At 39.8% G+C, this 15,000-nt stretch overlaps 1 long non-coding RNA gene across 1 annotated transcript in view; it reads right to left on the minus strand.

The window, feature by feature from the left end:
* LOC123516990 overlaps positions 1–15,000 on the minus strand; it is a 128,134-nt gene that overhangs the window by 54,740 nt on the left and 58,394 nt on the right. Inside the window, exon 3 of the long non-coding RNA XR_006678354.1 lies at positions 1,314–1,414. This is a non-coding gene — a long non-coding RNA (uncharacterized LOC123516990). The remainder of the gene's footprint in view (positions 1–1,313; positions 1,415–15,000) is intronic.

Genomic DNA, 15,000 nt, shown 5'->3' on the forward strand with positions numbered 1-15,000 from the left:
GCTCGGTCTGCCTTTGAAAACGAGGTCAGTGAATGGTGATTCTTCGGTCCATATTTTTCAGACATTACAGCAGCTATTTCCACTACTTCCAAAAGGTTGTAGTTGATGCGACACAGATTTTCAAGGGTGTTTTTACTGTTGTAGTGACAGACGAGCAAGACTTCCGCATCATTAACAGAATTTACAGAAAAAAAAGTGCTGGAAGTCCGGTTAATGATCTCTGAAAATGGAGTAAGTGAGAGAGCTTAATTTTACTGGAGATTCGAAGCAACAACTGAATCTGACTAACTTTATGATTCCACGACGTTACATGAACTCCGCCACTTTGGAATAGAAAATAAAATACAACTACAGTATATAAGAATGAAAATAAAGTGTGATCTGCGGCCACCATTACTCCTGAAGAAAGTAAATTCTTCTCGTCATGGTGATGTGGCTGTACAGTGCGTGCGTTACTGTCTAATGCGGTAACCATGAACCTTGCCTGTCGCTTTCAAGGGCACCAGTAGTCAATCAGCCCCTATTCCCGTTTTATCCGCTGATATTTACAGAAAGTGAATGAAAAAAAGTACATCCATGGACGATTTATGAGAGTCGAGGACCGAGAGGCGCTTTGTTTACTGTGTTCATGGGAAGGGACGGGACGGGGGGTGGGAGATGAGGGAAGGGTAATGCAGGGGAGAGGGAAGGGAAGGTAAGGCGTCAGTTCGCGGCCCTCTGTGTTGTTTCTTCTGCTGTATAGCGTATTTCAGATTATTCCCCAGGCTTCTATGTGAGTGGCGTTAAGTGTACACTAACTACTGCTGCTGCTGCTGTTGTTACTGACGGCGGATATAAAAAAAAAATAAACATAAACCTTCTGTAATAAAAGTAAAAACAGGATCTCAGTTACTTTTAATTTCCTCAAGCCATGTATGTATGTATGTATGTAGGTATGTATGTATGTATTGCATCCTTTAACCCATTCAGTACTGGGACGTATTTTTACCTTGCGTTTTGGGTGTGATAAGATAATTTTATTGACATTAGGAGGGCTCTATGGACATCAGAAGATCAATAGCCACAGTCTTCACTATTTTAATCCCCCCACATGAGTTTCTGAAGCTGTATAAAAATCACCACATAGTAAGCAGAATACTGAAGGGGTTAATGGTGGAAAAGGATGCCGGAAGAACGAGATGGCGACACGAACCTCCACAGATGTCACAATAATATATCCCAAGCCTCCATGGACGTCACATATATACACATCAACAGGTGAAGAAGTTCTAATGAGGCTAATGACGCTGATGAGGAAAACACTTGTCACGTACCTGGTGGAGACGCGCTGCACAGGTGAAGGGAAGCTGAGGATAAGACAGCAGTGTTTGTGGAAGGTGCCTTGATGCTTCCACACTAGACCTTCACGGCGTGCCTGGTAAGGACGAGAAGAATCTTAGTGGTATTACAAAGGAACACACTCAAAATGGATGTAATATGAAGGATAGGACACCTGTAGAACACCTGCAAGTCTCGAGGTAAAGTGTCGGGTTCACTCATACACTAATCTTGAATTAAGACTTGACCATTTCACTGCAATTTAACACATCTTCTCTTGATAACTAAACACTTTGTTGCATCTTTTATCGTTCTGCAGCCAAGTCGAAGCGTTATACTTTCAAGAAATTGCGTAATCTATTGTTTTACACAACCTTCTTTCTTGTACATGCTTCTAAAGATATCATACATTGCTTTTAGTATTGTTAATTGACACGTATCCCATCATTTCACAATAATGCAAAAAGATGTTTTAACACAAGGTTTTCTTCTTCCTCTCATCCCTATTCTGTCCTACTCTCTGACGAAAGAGTTGTAAACAGTAGCCGCAATCTTTCAGTCGTTTCTCTGATAAACTCTGGAACTCCTTGCCTGTATCTGTATTTCCAACTTCCTATGACTTGATTTTATTCAAAAGGGATGTTTCCCGACATTTACCCCTGTAACTGGCTAATTCTATCGGCTCTATAAGGAGATTGGCGAGTGTGTGGGCCTTTTTTCTTCATATTTTTTTTACCTTAAGCCAATCCTCCTCTCTTACATAAAAAAAAGTATATGTAAACATCTAAGCTGAGGAATGTATGGCTATAATTACACAATGATTATACAACCAACAATGAAATTCCCTTCAATGCGAAATATAAAAGAATAATATAGCGGAAAAGTGGAATCATTAGCTCAATCATTTATCTAGTCATTCAATCAAGCAAACAATTTCTCAGTGGCTATCAAAGGGACTCCCACAAAACATTACACACACACACACACACACACACACACACACACACACACACACACACACACACACACACAGAATAACAGCAACTCTTATAATGAACTTCATTGAACACGACAAGAGCAAGACAGAAACACAACATACCTATTGAAAAGAAATAAAACAAAATAAAATGAAAAAAAGAAAAATAACTGAACCGTTCAACAAATAACGATAAAAGACAACAAAACCAAAAAAAAAAAAAAAACAAAGGAAGCAGAATAAGGAAAAGCAACACGTACATATAGAAAAGGGAATAAAGGAAGAAGGATAAAAGGACATAAACTACTCTATATAAAGCGAGAACAGAAGATATAGTAATGGATGGAAAGTGGAAGGGTGCTAATAGAATGAGGGGAGAGGGAAAGGTGATAAAAATGGGTACCAGAGAGAGAGAGAGAGAGAGAGAGAGAGAGAGAGAGAGAGAGAGAGAGAGAGAGAGAGAGAGAGAGAGAGAGAGAGAGAGAGAGAGAGAGAGAGAGAGAGAGAGAGAGAGAGAGAGAGAGAGATAACTAAGAGAGTGAGTGATGAATAGCTGCGTGTAAAATGAAGAATGAATGAAAATATTGATACATATATTGAGTGACGGACAAATATGTAACAGACAAACACTAAAGGGGAGAGATGCAAATTTATACGTACTCTTTTTTCATTACTCTCTCTCTCTCTCTCTCTCTCTCTTGCTTTTTATTTTGTTATCATCACTCTTCTTCTCTCTCACTTTATTATATTCATTCTTACTTTAATATTTTTTCTTTATTTATTGCCAAACTTTTTTTTTTTTTTTCGTTTCATCCCATTTTCTTTACCATTTCTATAATTTACGCACTTTTAATTCATTTTGACTTCTCTATTCAGCTCTACCTCTTTGTTATTCTCTATTAGTTCTTTACCTTTCTTAGTTCTCCGACTCAGTTTTTCTTTCTCTCCCATCATTCCTTCATTCCTCCATCTTTTTTCTTTCCTCCTCTACGTTCCCTATTTTCTATTTGTTCTTTACCTTTCTTCATTCTCCGAGTCGTGTTTTTCTTCTTTCCCATCCTTCCTTCATTCCTCCATCTTTTCTCTTCCCTCCTCTACGTTCCCTCCTTCCCTTCCCTCTCTCTGGCGTCGCAAAATGAAAACATTAAGTCAAGAAGAAGGATAAAAGTCAAATATTTATCCTTTCCGAGGGTTGTTTCAGGTGAAGAAGAGTTGGTACCACTGTTGTCGATTCTCTCCGGACTGGTAACACTGTCTCCACCACCACTACCACCACTACTACCACCATCACAACCACTACTTTCCCTTCAATCACGCAGTTACAAATATATAAATCAGTAAGATAAAAAAGACAAGAAAAGAATCAATTGGCAGTACTGAATTAAATATAACGTGTAAGATGGAGGTGGTAACACTGATATCTATGGTATAGGGAAGGGGGCACTGTTTGAAGTACTGGTAACACTGCGCAATGTATGGGAGGTAGGCTGGTGGGGTTGGCATCACTGTGGAGGCTGGGGAAGGTGGAAAGGGAAGTCTGTCATACCGGAGGAGGGAGAAGGGGAGGAGCGGAGGAGAGGAGAAGGGGGAGGGAGACAGGGAGAGTCAAGAAAGAAGGGAAGGTGAAGGAAGTGCAAGTGCAGAAAGATAGAGAGATGATGGGAAGTAGTAGTAGTAGTAGTAGTAGTAGTAGTAGTAGTAGTAGTAGTAGTAGTAGTAGTAGTATTATTATTATTATTATTATTATTAGTAGTAGTAGTAGTAGTAGTTTTAGTTGTAGTAGTAGTAGTAGTGTAGTAGTAGTAGCAGCAGTAGTAAGAGTAGTAGTAGAAAATGTAGTAGTAGTAACAGTGGCGGTAGTAGTAGTAGGTAGTAGCAGAGTTCTAGGTGGAGGTCTAATTGTCTTACACCAAAGATGCGCTTGTGTGGGCTCTAAAATGGTTACCACTATAAATAATTGCCTGCACCGCTAATGGGTGGAAGCTGAACAGTGCTTCCCATACTCTTCAAATAGACCTACAGGCGCTATTGGCTACAAGATCTATAGACTATAACATAAAAAAAATAGTAGTAGTATTGATAGTAGTAGTAGTTAGTAGAGAGAGAGAGAGAGAGAGAGAGAGAGAGAGAGAGAGAGAGAGAGAGAGAGAGAGAGAGAGAGAGAGAGAGAGAGAGAGAGAGAGAGAGAGAGAGAGAGAGAGAGAGAGAGAGAGAGAGAGAGAGAGAGAGAGAGAGAGAGAGAGAGAGAGAGAGAGAGAGAGAGAGAGAGAGAGAGAGAGAGAGAGAGAGAGAGAGAGAGAGAGAGAGAGAGAGAGAGAGAGAGAGAAACCCAAAGATAAAATACACACAAACAGACAGAAATACAGACAGATAAATCACATAAAGAAAATCCTACACAAATTTAAAGGTACAGAAAACCTTACATACATACATCCATACAGACAGACAGACAGAAAGGCAGAGAGAGAGAGAGAGAGAGACAGAAAATAAACACATACATAGATAGAAAGAAGAAATAAGAAGCAAGGATTAATCACACAATGTCATGTCATATACCACACTTGGCAAGGACGTGGCCTGGGAAGGAAGGACGGCAGAAGTCTACGGTAAAACATACTCACGTTTCACTACCTGGTCAGTTCTCGATAATGATAATGATGATGATGATAATGGCGATGATAATAGTGATGATGATGATGGTGATGGAGATAAGGAAGAAAAGAAGAAGAAGAAGAAAAAGAATAAGAATAATAATAATAATAATAATAATAATAATAAGAAGAAGAAGAAGAAGAAGAAGAAAACAGAACAAATACAAGAAAGAGGTGGGGAAGAAAGAGACCAAGAGAGGAAAAAGAGGGAGGAATACCGGAAACATGAATAGAAAAGAAAAGGGTGAAATGAAAAAAAATATTGAAAATAAAGAAGGAAGGGAAAAAGAACAGAAAGCGATGGAAGAAGAGGAGAAGGCGAGGGAGAGGAGGAGAGAATAAGAACACCAACGGAAGGAACAGAAATAAAAAAAGAGAAATATGAATGAATCAATGAACTAATGAATGAAAGAAAGAAGGAAGGAAATAGGAAACAATAAAAAGAAAAGAAAGGAATAAAAGAACCAAAATAGAACAACCACAAAGAAGAGTAGGAAAGAAGAACAGGGAAAAGAATGAGAGAAAGAGAAAGAAAAGAAAGAGAAAGGGAGGGAGAAAGAGAGAGAGAGAGAGGTGAGTGAGGAGAGGAGAAAAGAGGCGGATGAAGGGGAGGGGCGGAACTGGAAGAATGAGTGAGGAGGAAACAAAACGCACAAATTCTTAAGACTTGTGACATTTCTTCGGGAAAAATGAGAGGAAACTAGACAGACTCACCCGCCATCGTGTCAGCGCGGGCAGTGTGTTCCAACCCTCCCCTCACACATCCACGCAACACCCACCACTGCCCGCACACGCACGCACGCACCCACGCACACTAAACACACGCCCTACTGACATCACAAGGGAAATAAGCATAGAAGTACGTGAAGAGGGGATGAAAAGTGGCAGGGATTAGGTAGGGGAAAGCAAGGGGAAGTCGAGGCCAAGGGCGAAGATCCGGACAACAGGACGGGAACGGAAAGTTGATGGATGTTTAGCTGGAGCGGGAGGGCTGCCAATTTCTGCTTTTCTTGTGCCTCTCTCACTCTCTCTCTCTCTTTCTTTTTTTTTTTCTTCCTTTTCTTTTGGATTCATTCACAACCCCCTCCACGTCCACCTGCTGCCCGCGACAACAGCTAACTTGCCTTGTCTCCTTCTTCATCCTCATCCAGTCTCTCTCTCTCTCTCTCTCTCTCTCTCTCTCTCTCTCTCTCTCTCTCTCTCTCTCTCTCTCTCTCTCTCTCTCTCTCTCTCTCTCTCTCTGTGCGAGTACACGTAATATATTCTCTCTTCTGAGTTTATGAATAGATTTAGCTTTGTGTGTGTGTGTGTGTGTGTGTGTGTGTGTGTGTGTGTGTGTGTGTGTGTGTGTGTGTGTGTGTGTGTGTGTGTGTGTGTGTGTGTGTGTGTGTGTGTGTGTGTGTGTGTGTGTGTGTGTGTGTGTGTGTGTGTGTGTGTGTGTGTTTGCTCTCTCTCTGTCTTTCTCTCACAACATCATCAACAACAACAACAACAACAACAACAACAACAACAACAACAACATCTAGAAACCAATCAAAAAGCAAAATTCACATATTAGAAAACAACTAACCCTGAAAAAAAAAATACATAACAACAAATAAATACATAAATGAATAAATAGAAAACAAAACAAAACAAAACAATAAAGCAAACCAATAATAAAACAAAATGACATGATACAGACACGATCAAGGAATTAGAAGATATAGAAGAAGAAGGAGGAGGAGAAGGAAGAGGAGAAGGAGGAGGAGGAAAGAGAAGAAGAGGGAAAAGAGGAAAGGGACTAGAGTCAGAATTCGGGATAAAAGTTGAGGAGAATTCGTCAGTTTCACTTGTGGGTCGCGCGGCGCAGTTATCAAATTTCACGCTAAGATTCCAGTGAATTTATTTATCATGGAATTCCACTTCGATTTGATGCGAGCCGGGAGTGAGTGAGACGGACGAAGGGGAAGGCAAAGAAGATAGGGGAGAGCAAGAGAGGAGGGAAAGACTGGGAGAGGAGGAAAGGAAGGCTGACAGAGGAGAGAGGGGAAGAGAAAAGAGGGGAAGGGAAGAGACGGAAAAAAGGAGAACGGAGGGTAATGGGAAGGGAAGGAAAAGAAGGGAGAGGAGAGTAAGAGAGGAGGGAAAGACTGGGAGAGGAGGAAAGCAAGGCTTGAAGAGGAGAGAGGGGAGAAAATAGGGGAAGGGAAGAGACAGAAAAGAAGAAAAAGGAGGAGGAATGGGAAGGGGCAGGAAAAGAAGGGAAGGAAAGCTGGCAAAAGAGGGAGGCGAGGAGAAGAGGAATGGAAGAGTAGGAAAAGAGGAAAAAAGAGGGGAATGGAAGAAAAAGAACGGAGGAGGAGAAGGAGGAGGAGGAGGAGGAGGAGGAGGAGGAGGAGGAGGAGGAGGAGGAGGAGGAGGAGGAGGAGGAGGAGGAGGAGGAGGAGGAGGAGGAGGAGGAGGAGGAAGAGGAGGAGGAAGAAGGAGGAAGAGGAAGAGAAAAAGAAGGATGAAGAGAGGGAGGAAGAGGAGGAAGAGGAGAAGGAGGGATAGAAGGAAAGCTGGTTTTTGAGAAGGATGGAAAGGCACATTTAGAGTGAAAAACGCAAACTAAAGAGGAAAAACGGTGGATTTTGTAGAGGGAGTAAGACACGAAAAATAGAGAGATGAAAAGCAAAGATGATAAGGAATGGGGGAGGAAAGGAAGACACGAATGGACAAAACACGATGACAGATAAAAAAAAGGAAAACAAATAGGTTGAAGAAAATTTTTTAGAGAGAAGCACAAAAATAAAGAAAAAGGAGGGTTTGAATAGGAAAAAAAGAAGAAAAAGGAAGTGAGTTTAGGAAGGAAAGATAACAAAGAGGGAAAGGGAATGGGTGGAAAATAGGTAAGAAGTGAACAGAGTGGACCGAGGAGTGAAAAAATGAACGTTTAACAAGAAGGGATGAGGTGGAAGAGAGAGAGAGAGAGAGAGAGAGAGAGAGAGAGAGAGAGAGAGAGAGAGAGAGAGAGAGAGAGAGAGAGAGAGAGAGAGAGAGAGAGAGAGAGAGAGAGAGAGAGAGAGAGAGAGAGAGAGAGAGAGAGAGAGAGAGAGAGAGAGAAAGGTTGAAATAAGCAAGAAACAAGCAACTCAAACAAACACAAAAATAAAATAGGGAGGAGGAGAGTGAAAGACAGAAAGAGAGAGAGAGAGAGAGAGAGAAAGAGATGGAGGGGAAAAGTAAAAGAGGAGGATATGTTTGCAAAAGATAAAAAAAAAAATGAAGAGAGAAAAAGAGGAATAGGAAACAAAAGAGAGACGAAGCTTACCTAAAACACGAGGGCACACACACACTCTCTTTTTCTTTTATCGACATTGAGTGAAAAACAAAACTGAACGACACAACAAAACACATGAACGCAAATAAAAGAGAAAGAAAGACGAAAATAGAACAACAGGACACTTAAAAACAATTGAAACTTAAAGACACAGTGACAAAGAAAAATAAAAGAAAACAAGAAATAAAAACAATGATAATAATAAAAAAACTAAAAAAAAGAGAAAGAGAGGGGAAAAGAGAGAGCAAGCACAAAGGTAGATGAAAGAGAATGAAACTCGAAGGAACTAAAGCTTAAAGAAAGGAAACAGATGCTGAGAGAGAGAGAGAGAGAGAGAGAGAGAGAGAGAGAGAGAGAGAGAGAGAGAGAGAGAGAGAGAGAGAGAGAGAGAGAGAGAGAGAGAGAGAGAGAGAGAGAGAGAGAGAGAGAGAGAGAGAGAGAGAGAGAGAGAGAGAGAGAGACTTTATAAACGATGCACACAGCTGAGAAAACAAAGATGACAGAGCAACACGTTTTAAAAGACCCACAATGCATCACCATGAGGAGGAAAAAAAGAGAAAGGAGAGAGACGCCCCGGAGAAGAAGAAGAAAGGAAAGCACGCATGAAGAGAGAGAAAAAAAAAAAATGAATAGATGTAAAATTGTAAGAAGTGAAAGAGAGGCTAGACGAAAACATACATAAAAAATAATAACAAAAATACAACCATAAATGCAGAAAAAAGAACGTAATAAAAGAACAAGAATATGAAGAATAGAAGAACTGTTGAAACAAGACACTAATTTAGGACAAAATGACAAAAACGCAAAGAAAAAAGAAAAAAAAAAGGATAGAGGTACAATAAAATAAACTTCAAAGAGAGAGAGAGAGAGAGAGAGAGAGAGAGAGAGAGAGAGAGAGAGAGAGAGAGAGAGAGAGAGAGAGAGAGAGAGAGAGAGAGAGAGAGAGAGAGAGAGAGAGAGAGAGAGAGAGAGAGAGAGAGAGAGAGAGAGAGAGAAATAAGAAAACACAAAATAGATCAGGCAACAACAGATCAAGGAAATAAAATAAATGAAAAAAAAAATACAGAGACATTTCAAGTTAAGGAAAGAAAATCACAATATAAAGACAGAAAAACAACAACAACATAAGAAAAGAAGAAAATAAAAGACACACAGATATTTTTTTATCAAAGAAATAAACTAAAACAGAGAAGAAGAAAATAAAACGAAAGGACACAGTGACGAAAGAGAAAGAGAGAAAAAAAACAAAAGCACAAGAAAAGAATATGACACAAACGGGAAACTGTGACAAAAGAAAGAAAGAGAGAAAAAAAAAATGCAGAAACACAAGAGAAGAATATGACAGTGAGAGAAAGAATCCCCAAGACACAACAAGACACAATAAAAGGTTCGAGGAGTCTAAGGGGGACACAGCAACAACATCATCAGCAGCAGCGCCAGGAGAAAGAGGAGGAGGAGGAGGAGGAGGAGGAGGAGGAGGAGGAGGAGGAGGAGGAGGAGGAGGACCAGGAATAATAATAATAATAATAATAATAATAATAATAATAATAATAATAATAATAATAATAATAATAATAATAATAATAATAATAAGATGAAGAAGACGAAGACGAAGACGGAGACGAAGAAGAAGAAGAAGAAGAAGAAGAAGACGAAGACGAAGAAGAAGAAGAAGAAGAAGAAGAAGGGTTCCCAGAGACGCACAGTGAATCGGATGGCACTTTTAAGAGACTCCTCAGAACTTCGAGAATTGGTGAAGAATATGAAAACACGTCCTGGTACTGAAGGGGGTTAAAACTTCTACCTTAAGAACCCCTTATTTCCACAGATCAAGAAAAAAATTACCTCATCAGTTTCTTGCACTTTAAGACCTTCAGTAACTAATTCCGTCAACCTCTCAATTGTAGCAATCATCAGACCCTTAACCCGTCAGTCATACAGCCCGTCATCCCGTGTTTCGTGGTTCAGAGACGTGAGACAGAGGATGATAGGCTAGATGGCTTATGGGTTGAAGGTCTGAAGGTTGATGTAGTTGAAGGGTTGACGGAATTTTGAAGTGAAGGTTTTAAGATGCAATATATTGATGAGGTCATTCTTTTCTTGATTTGTTGAATTTATAGGTTGTGGAAGTAGACGTTTTAACCCTTTCAGTAGAAATGTGTTTTTATATTCATTCTGCCTAGTATTTGGTGATTTAATACAGCTTCAGAAACTTATGTGGGGATTGAAATAGTAAAGACCTCCATAGACCCTTCCTAATGTAAATAAAATCGTCTAATCACACCCAAAACTCATAATAAAAATGTGTTTCAATAGTCAAAGGGTTAAAGTCTTGGAGGTTTACAAATGATAGGTTATTAATTGGGGAGCCTTGCGGTTAAAGGGTTAAGAAATTGTGAAGTTAAAGCATAGATTATTTCAAGGCACCCAATTCTGAGAAGTTGAAAAAAGTAGTGTGTTTATAGTTAAAGACAAAATGAAGCTAAAAAAAGATCGATTAAAAGGCTGATGGAATAATGGGTTGAGAGATTGACAGACAAGCTGATAGGTTAAGAGCGCGCGAGGCTGAGATTACCCAATTGATTTCATGAAAGACTGCTAAACTGAAAGGCTGAAAGAGTGATGGTTGGAGGACCTAGAGGCTTGAAAGACGGTCAGGGTGATAAGTAAAGCGATTGCCGGAGAGATGGTTTCTTGTCTTGAGTGTTGAGAGACTGAAATGTTAATGGCATTAGAGGATGAAAGGTTAATTGAAGGATAGAAGTAGTAAAGATGGATCTGAATGGTCTTAGGTAATTTTGGAGTTAAGGAATGAGGTTTTCTTGAGTTTAAAAGAGTTGAGATGAAGATTTAAAATTTCTATCTACGTGAGTGTACTGGTAAAGAAATTAAGGAAGGTTTTATGACACTTATATTACAATTTTGGACACTTTTGGGCTCTTTTTCTATGGAGTGTCACCTTAATAAGCTTTTATTCAATTACTTCCATTCCTTTCGTTGTCATACGCCAATACCTTTCTTACGTAGAAATTGATAATGTTGTGTTGGAAAGGCTCGAGAGCTTCACTGTAGTAACATTGCTGGAATTAAGAAGTTGATATCTTGAGTTCAAAAGTTCACGAAGTTTTTTTTAAGTTTCGTTAATAATTTGCAATTGATGTGTTTGACGGATTAAACGTTGGAATAGTAGTTAATTTTTTCAAGACTACTAGTAAAAAATATGATGGTTTAAGGCTATCAATATATTCTTAAAAGTTTGATAGTGGAATATTAAAAAGACTGGTACACTCTGATTTTTTTTTTCACTGGGAATGGTGGGAAAAAATTAAATTGTTGAAGACTTCAGGCTTTGAGATTTTTAATGGCTGAAGGACTTGAGAACTTGAAGGGATTGAAGGGCGACGCCACGTAGGACTCCCTGTGAGTTTCCAAACTGGGGCAGGGCGCGGCACGAGTGACCGGCGCAGAATTAAGGCATTTCGATCGGCCGGTGTTATCGGGGGCCGCCAGCCTCATCAGGACGGCACGATAATCCGATTACCGCCACTGTCCCCCCGTGGCTGTGTGTGTGTGTGTGTGTGTGTGTGTGTGTGTGTGTGTGTGTGTGTGTGTGTGTGTGTGTGTGTGTGTGTGTGTGTGTGTGTGTGTGTGTGTGTGTGTGTGTGTGTGTGTGTGTGTGTGTGTGTGTGTGTGTGTGGTGAAAAATCTTGTCTCTTTGTCCTTGCCTTTTTTTTCATTTGCCTTTCTTTGAGTCTGTCTATCCGTGTGTCTGTTTGAAGTCTGTCTGGCTTTCAATCTGTGTGAACTGAGCTGTGAGGGAGAAAACTGGAACTTGCACTGAAATACTCACGTGTACAGATGCTACACAAATGAATATACGTTTGTTTACTTATGCAAGCAACTTATAGTAAGCTGAAGAAGACTAACACATGCCAACTATCAGTGTGTCTGTTTGAAGTCTGGCTTTCAATCTGTGTGAACTGAGCTGCGAGAAGGAAAACTGGAAATACTGATACGTACAGATGCTACACAAATTAATACACGTTTGTTTACCTCTGCAAGGAAGGAGTTAAACTGGAGAATACGAGCACATACCAATTAGCCCTTTTGTAACAGTACTGAACTCCGTCTCTTTGCTCCTAGAACTGTTGATGGTAAATATAAAAAGAATTGAGTAAAAGATGAAGAAGGAAGCATGGGAAAGAGGGCGAAGAGTGAATTAAGATACAGAGACATCTAAAATATCGATAAGAAAACGGTGATATTAACTAGATGGGTTTTCATATTTATTCTGGTTGCTGTTTAGTGATTTTATACAGCTTCAGAAACTGATGTCGGGGATTAAAATGGTGAAGACTCTTCTGACCTCCATAGACCTTTCCTAATATAAACAAAATCGTCGTATCATACCTAAAAACTCGAGGTAAAAATGCGTTCCTGTACTAAAAGGTTTAGGTTTCTGATGTTTGTCTTCACACCTTTTTTTTTACCAATCGACATACTCTGCCATGTACTGAAGGGAGGACCTCCTATCGGGCAAACTGTATACTGAACTCAATCCCACGACCTTCTTATTCGTGGCTAAGCTTGTGAACTACTCTACATATATCTAAATCTTATGAATTGCAGAAGTTCCTAGTATTTTGTGTTTATTTCCAGTCAGTTATCGGGAAGCGTTTAGGCTAAGAGATATCCAACAGACTGTACATTTTGACTCTCTACTCTTGGCTATGTATCTATCAGTATCTCTATATGTGTCTGTGTTCAGTTGTCTGTCTGTGTGTATTTTTCTGGTCTGAAATTGGCAAGTGTGTCTTTATGGTTTTATCTTTTTTACTGAAGCCGGTAAAAATACAGAAAGTGATTATTTTTTCTCTCTCTCTCTCTCTCTCTGTCTCTATCGGTCTCTCTGTCTGTCTGTCTGTCTGTCTGTCTCTCTCTCTCTCTCTCTCTCTCTCTCTCTCTCTCTCTCTCTCTCTCTCTCTCTCTCTCTCTCTCTCTCTCTCTCTCTCTCTCTGTGTCTTTGTCTGTGTTTTTCTGTGTATATGCCTGCCTCTCTCTGTCTATGTCACTGTCTGTCTGTCTCTCTCTCTCTCTCTCTCTCTCTCTCTCTCTCTCTCTCTCTCTCTCTCTGTCTGTCTGTCTGTCTCCCGCCTTGAAAGCAGCACCTCCCTCCCTCCACATCACCTACAATCACAGCTCCACACGGGTCGGATCAAAGCATTACCTCCCAATACTCGCGGCATTACAAGTTAACTCCGCCGCTCAGGTGAGTCTCGGAAACGTAAATCTCGATATTATGAGTGTCACAGAAACTTGCCGGGTCGCGATCTCCACTGACTTGGTGTAATTACTGACGGGAATAAGCTGTTTCATAAGGATTGCCTCTGTGAAATGTAAGATATGTTGTTTCTATATGTAGCGGGAAAAAAAAAAGTGTTGTGTGATGTATAAGAGAGAATCAGCTGGGTAAAGTAATATGATTGATACCTATGCAGTGAATTCATAGGGTGATTCTCTTCTAAATATACGTAAATGACGCCAAAAAGAATCACTGCTTATATAAAGGAAAATGTTTGTGCTATTGGAAGCCGTAAATTACCCAGGAATACGTGGAAATTAAATAGAACAGCATGCAAAAGTCATACAAGTGATACCTATGCAGTGAATTAATAGGGGGATTCTCTTGTAAATAAAGGTATGTGACGCCAAAAAGAATCACTGCTTATATAAAGGAAAATGTCTGTATTATTGGAAGCCGTAAATTATTCAGCAATACGTGAAATAAACATAAAAGTATATAAGAGTCGCAAGGAGTTATACATACAGGTTACATATACAAGTTCATCAGAGGCTACCTAATGTAAAATTCTCACGTGTCTGTTACTGTAGTCCCGCATCTTGCTTCTTTATAATGAATTGCTAAAGGATTGTCTCGTTTAGTCCGATTATTGGACTGTAGTTGATAGAATATTAAGACGAATCACTAAACTTTTTTCTTTTTTAGTTTGTCTATTGTGTTGTAGTCAATTAAATATATCTACCTATTTATTGTGATAGTAAGATGTTAATTTATCTATCTATCTATCTATCTATCCATCTATTCATCTATTCATCCATCACCTTGCATTCATCTCTCCTGTCCTACACATCCTACCTATCCTGTTCTCTTCAACCTTCCTTCTTTTGTTACTCTTGACACACCCATAACATTCACAGTCTTAACTCCCACTCAACCTTTCTCCTCGTACAAGACCACACTATCCTAGCACACAATTTCTCCCATTCCTTCGTCACACAGCTGCTCACCAACACGTATATCTCTTCCAGGACATCTCGTTTCTTGCCATATCTCACGGCAGGGAAGGAAGCCAAAGAGAAGACAAACTCACGGGAACATCAGCGTAAGAGAGAAATATTTTGGACAAGACTTTACTGTTTTCATGCAGGTAAGGGTGAATATCGTCAAGAGAATCAAGCGTATGGTAGTTTTTTGCTGAAGAAGACACAGTAACACAAGTGATTTACGATAGATGGGAGCCAAAGAGAAGACAGAATCACGGGAACATTAGCGTAAGAAAGGTACAGCTGAATGTGATGTCGTCAGGAGAATCAAGCATATGCTGGTTTTTTGCTGCAGAAAACACAGTAACACAAACAATTCACGAGAGACGGGAGCTAAAGAGAAGGCGTAAGAAAAGTAAAGATGAATGACTATATGGTAAAAGAATCAAACGCATGGTGATTTATTT

This window comes from Portunus trituberculatus, chromosome 41 (genome assembly GCF_017591435.1).
Source record: "Portunus trituberculatus isolate SZX2019 chromosome 41, ASM1759143v1, whole genome shotgun sequence".
In the NCBI taxonomy this organism is placed as follows: Eukaryota; Metazoa; Arthropoda; class Malacostraca; order Decapoda; family Portunidae; genus Portunus; species Portunus trituberculatus.